The sequence below is a fragment of the Dicentrarchus labrax genome, unplaced genomic scaffold, assembly GCF_905237075.1.
Source record: "Dicentrarchus labrax unplaced genomic scaffold, dlabrax2021, whole genome shotgun sequence".
NCBI classification, from domain to species: domain Eukaryota; kingdom Metazoa; phylum Chordata; class Actinopteri; family Moronidae; genus Dicentrarchus; species Dicentrarchus labrax.
In genome coordinates, this window is record NW_026136711.1 from 706056 (window position 1) to 712412 (window position 6357).

Genomic DNA, 6357 nt, shown 5'->3' on the forward strand with positions numbered 1-6357 from the left:
CCTCATGACTAGATACCAAATGCCTCAGTCACAATGACAATTTGTAGAAGAAATCTGGTACTACTGTTGATGTCCAGTGTGATCACAGAAAATGGAAAACTGTGTTTATTTGTTGTTTTGCATTTACTTCAATGAGGTAATATTTTAAAGGCACAACAGCCAGTTCAGAACAGGGTTTTGATTTTATTAATAATGCATGCGGCTGTGTTTTGATAATAATTTGTATGATATTTTATGTGCACAATGTAGTTTACTTTCTACTAAATAAAAATTTAAGCAGGAATTTAGTTTCAAGCTGCCCAAAACTGATTTGCACAGAATTTGTTTGGGATCGAGTCGGGCTTAATTTTTATGGCCCGATCAAAGCTCTATTTCACAGCACTGGCCTTGTATATCACACTGTGTCAATAATCTAAAACGTAACGATCATCATAGCCCTTCCTCATTCTGAAACCTCTGGAAAAACACTTTTTTCCAACTCACCCAGCTAGTTTCAACCCACATACTCTTCAAAGTTGTACAAACACAAAGTTTTTTGTGTCTTTCGGGTGAATTTACTGCTTTAGTTCAGTGTCAGTCCTCTACCAGCAAAAGAGAAGCTATTTCAGACATAAAATACGTCCTGAAACCTTCTGGGATGCGACAGTATTCCTCCATTAGACATCCTATCATTGGATGTTCTCCTGAACCTCCCCCGAGTGTTAACTGACATTGATTCTGCTGCTTCAGAAAAAGATTGCAGGGACGGTTTGTTTCCACAGTTTTGATGCTCATCAGAGGAGCAGGTGATGTTACATTTCTCGGGGCTGTTACAGACCACTTCCTCCCAGATACATTCATTTCAGGTTGAATTTGATCCCGAGAATGATTCATCACATCACCTCGCCCTTTAACAGCAATAAACCGCTGATAAAAGCCTCAGAGATCACGAAAGACTGCCGTAACTGCTTCCATTGAACTTTACAAACCCAGTCTTCTCCCTCCATCAGCCGTCAGAAATTCACTTCATTAATATGTCAGAGACGAAGAAAGAAGCTGATTTGCAAATATCTGCACTTCTATCAAGGCTGCATCTGTGTGGAGTTGGACGCAGCACTGTGGGATCTGGTGACAAGCTTTTAGAAGAACGGTGACACGTCCAGGCCTTGTAAGCTCAAACCCCCAGTCTGACCTCCGCATCAGTCGACTCACCATGATCATCAGCAGCAGCCAGCCGCAGATGGATGCAGCATTTGAAATTCAAACAACCGTCTAAAAATACGTCCCTTTTGCTTCGCTCTGGTGGATCTCTGGGGCCTTCGCAGTATCACACAACGTCTGTGTACAGATGCGGAGAAAGACGGGAGGGGTGAGGTTTGTATTTCCTGTTTGCCACTAACTTTGAATCGAGGGATGTAAAGATGATCAGTTAACAGATCGCTCAGATGGTTTGACAACCAAAGAAAAAAAGCAGAGGGAGAAGCTGCAGCTCGGACAGATGTGTTCCTGCAGTGTCCTGGCAACTAAACAAAACTACAACAGGAAGAAAAACATTAAAATGATCTAATATGGTAATTGTAGGTAATTCCTGTCTACATTTGAAAAATTTAAATAAAAATGTCTTTCACAAACTGGACCGATTTGGCATCAAACTTTGACATCTTCCAGAGAGACAACCTGGTGGTACATGATACTGTGGAACTACAGTTCCCATAATGCTTTGGGGGATGTAAAGAGGACATATATAGAAAGAATTTGAGCCCTTTAGCAGACAACTTGTCATAATTGATATTCAGGCAAGTTCTGCAGTTATAAAGAAGCCCATTTATTCTCAATAGAAATTCCAGATAGTGATATTCTCAGGAAGTGTAACGGCTGAGGCAGAACATCTTATTAACTGGTTAAAGCGACATCTCAGGTAAGGCTTCACTACAGAGGTCTCACATATTGTTTCTGCGAGCCAGTGAAATTATCTGTTCATATTGACATTAAACCAGCAACATATACACGAAAGGCTGTCCCACTTAACGTCAGAGAAAGATTGTTGATAGATGAGCTGATACTACGAAAGCCTCTATCTAGAGCCGTATTGAGCTACTGTAGAAACATGGTGGTTCAATATGACAGACTCCGCCAGAAGAGGACCTGCTCCCTCTGCAGATAAAAACATCTCATTCTAAGGTAACGAAAACACAGTAAGTCATATTTTCAGGTGAATATTATGTTCCCTTTCTGACCATTGGACCTTTAACTGCGTCTCCCGATCATGTAATTAACTTCTTGTTGTTGCCTGCATGCACCTGTCACCTCATGCACAGGGGCTGGACCTGCATCCGCTCTCCAGCCCGCGACATGATGTTGGAAATATAATAATGTTTTTTCCTGCTAATATATTGTGATGTTTTGTCTTCGTTTTAATGTAGAATATGTATTTCGGCTCTAAGTTTGACATTTAATTTACATCAGATTCCTTAATTAATGTGTTGCCCCTAATAGGCAAATAAAGTAACAAGAATTTCATTAAATTATATTTTACACTCTGTCTGTTATTTGTTCATTTATATTCCAAATATGTTCCAACCAAAGGAGCAGATTCTTCCTGAGCTCGACACTCTTTCATTTGTCATTGTCATTTCTGTCCCTCTTTGTTGCTGTCTCACCTCCCTCCCTTCATGCTGTCTGTCCTGCAGTCTGTTTATGCTGTTGCTCACAGAGGTTGATGTAGGTATGCATCATCTTGGCCACCTGTCACTTCTCTGTTTGTCCATTTGCGCCGGTTTGCATCAGACTTGTCACCAATCAATGGGCCAATTACAGCGGCCTGACCTGAAGGACCGTCTGATGATTGAGGAGAAGGAGGTGAGTTGACTCATGGCTGATGGGGCTCATCCTACACTGTCGGGCTAACAAGGTCACTCTGAAAATGTAATTGAGAAACACTGAATGTGACAATAAACGGATGCGTCCACAAAACAAATTCATGTTTAACATGCAGAGTAAAGAAAGCATCATCATGACAAAAGATGCACATTTACAAAATAAAATGCAACGTGCTTTAATTTGAAAATGGGAACACTAGGGGGTCTCTCACATCCACACATATCATGTTTCTCACAATAAGAAAAGAGAAAGTCAGCTTCTCTCAGTTAGGATTCCTTCAGTGTTCATGGTTCAGGAGGTTTCTACCGGAGCCCAATGATCCACAGAGGTCTCCTCCTCTCCAAAACAAACAGACCTGCTGATTAAAACCACTAAACACACTGAATAAAGCAGCTCCACCTTAAAAATCACTGCTTCTCCCACACTGTTGGACAGACAAAGGACACCCCGGAGGGGCTGCGAGCCGAGTTGCTGTTAGCTCAGCTTGTTTCTCTGATAACTTAAAGGCACATTATGCAAGATTTGTACCTAAATATAACAGCTTCGAAGTCATTTTGATGGTAAATGAACTCATAGTATAGCGAATCATACCGATAGCAACGCTGGGAAGGGACGCCGCTGGCAGAACCAGCAATGCAAGTCTGAAGATGGCGCCCAACCAAATCTCGCCAGAATCACAAATTGCTTTACGCCGCGACTTGACATACATCAGCGACATAAGAAGCAGCCTCAATGGAAGACGTTACCTGGTCAGTAGACATCTTCCGAGTCTATCTTTGCCTGTTCGATGTCCGACGCTTCCATCCTACTGAACATGTATCGGTATACGGGGGGAGGGGATTCAATTCAATTCAATTTTATTTGTATAGCGCCAATTCATAACAGAAGTTATCTCAGAACACTTTTCAAATAGAACAGGTCTAGACCGAACTCTTTAAAACATTATTTACAGAGACCCAACAGTACCACCATGAGCAAGACCTTGGAGACAAGGGCAAGGAAAAACTGCCTGTTAAAAGGCAGAAACCTAGGACAGATTCTTCGGCACTAGGTGGGTGGTCGTCTGTCTCGACCAGTTGGGGTGAGAGAGAGAGACAGACAGAGACAGAAGACAGACAGACAGACAGACAGACAGACAGACAGGTGCAACAACAGTATTGGTAATGGCAATCTAACAGGACCATGGCAGGAGGCTCCACCAGGATCGATAAGAACCTGCAAGACGAGAAGGCACAAGAACTCCGGGGAAGAAGGGAAGTTAGTAACATGCATGCTTTATCAAAGTGGAATGTCTTAAGCCTACTCTTGAATGTGGTGAGGGTGTCTGCCCCCCGAACCACAACTGGAAGCTGGTTCCACAAGAGAGGAGCTGGGTAACTGAAGGCTCTGGCTCCTGTTCTACTTTTAGAGACTATAGGAACCACAAGTAGCCCAGCATTCAGAGAACGTAGTGTTCTAGAGGGGTAATAGGGTACTATGAGCTCTTTAAGATATGAAGGGGCCTGACCATGAAGAGCTTTATAGGTGAGGAGGAGGATTTTAAATTCTATTCTACATTTTACAGGGAGCCAGTGCAGAGAAGCTAGTACAGGAGAGATGTGATTTCTTTTTCTAGTTCCTGTCAGTACTCGTGCTGCAGCGTTTCAAATTAATTGGAGCGTTTTAATGGACTTATTGGGGCAACCTGATAATAAAGAGTTGTGGTAATCCAGCCTTGAAGTAACAAATGCATGGATTAGTTTTTCTGCATCTGTCTGTGATAGGAAGTGTCTAATTTCTGTAATATTACGTAAATGAAAGAAGGCAGTCCTAGAGGTCTGCTTCATGTGGGAATTAAATGACAAATCCTGATCAAAGATAACTCCAAGATTCCTGACAGTGGTGCTAGAGGCCAAGGTAATGCCATCTAGAGTAACTATATCTTTAGACAGTGAGTCTCTAAGATTTTTGGGGCCAAGTACAAGAATTTCCTCAAATAAACTATTGTTATGTAAAAAGTCACACAACTGTATGGCGACTACTTTCTCCAGAATCTTAGAGAGGAAGGGGAAGTTAGAGATAGGTCTATAGTTGGCTAAAACCCCTGGGTCAAGAGTGGGCTTTTTAAGAAGGGGCTTATTTACAGCTATTTTAAAGGACTGTGGTACATATCCTGATAATAAAGAAAGATTAATCATATCCAGTAAAGAAGTGCCAATTAAGGGTACGACTTCTTTAAGCAGCCTAGTTGGGATCGGATCTAATAGAAAGGTTGATGGCTTCGATGAAGAAATGATTGAAGTTAACTGATGAAGATCGATAGCAGAAAAACAGTCTAAATATATATCTGAGTTTACATTGACAGAAGTCCCTGAACTTGGAGAGCCACTGATAACTGTTGATGGCAGTTGGTGATTCATTTTCTCTCTAATAGTAATAATTTTATTATAGAAGAAGCTCATGAAGTCATTGCTACTTAAGTTTATGGGGATATGTGGCTCAATAGAGCTGTGACTCTCTGTCAGCCTGGCTACAGTGCTGAAGAGGAACCTAGGGTTATTCTTATTTTCTTCTATTAGTGCTGAGTAATAGGCTCCTCTGGCGTTACAGAGGGCCTTTCTATAGATTTTAGGATTATCTTGCCAAATTGAGCCATATTCTGATAATTTGGAAGAGCGCCATTTCCTTTCAGATTTCCCAGCTATTTGCTTTAACTGGCGGGTTTGGTGGTTGTACCAAGGTGCTAGTTTCCTATGTTTTAATAATTTCCTTTTTATAGGAGCGATAGAGTCTAATGTTGATCGTAGTGAGCCTGTAGCACTATCAACAAGATTATCAATTTCAGAGGGACTAAAGTTATTATAGGACTCTGTTAAATTCAGACATGGCATTGAATTAAACACTGAAGGAATCTCCTCCTTAAATTTAGCTACAGCACTGTCAGATAGACATCTGCTGTAGGAAGTTTTATATCAATGCCATATGATAGAACAAGGTCAAGAGTGTGATTAAAACAATGAGTTGGTTTATTTACACTCTGACAGAAGCCAATTGAGTCTATTAATGATATAAATGCGTTACTAAGGCTGTCATTGTCAACATCCACATGAATATTAAAATCACCTACAATAATTACTTTATCTGATTTAAGGACTAAACTTGATAAAAACTCAGACAATTCAGATATAAAATCAGAGTACGGTCCAGGAGTGCGGTACACTATAACAAATGGAACTGGCTGCAGTGTTTTCCAGTTTGGGTGAGAAAGACTAAGAACAAGGCTTTCAAATGAATTATAATTTAGTTTTGGTTTAGGGTCCATTAAAACGCTCGAATCATATATGGCTGCTACTCCACCTCCTCGGCCTGTGCCTCGAGGAATGTGAGTATTAATATGACTGGGGGGGTGGATTCATTTAGGCTAACATACTCCTCGTGGGACAACCAGGTCTCAGTAAGACAAAGTAAATCAATATCATAATCTGATATTAATTCATTCACTAAAACAGCTTTAGAGGA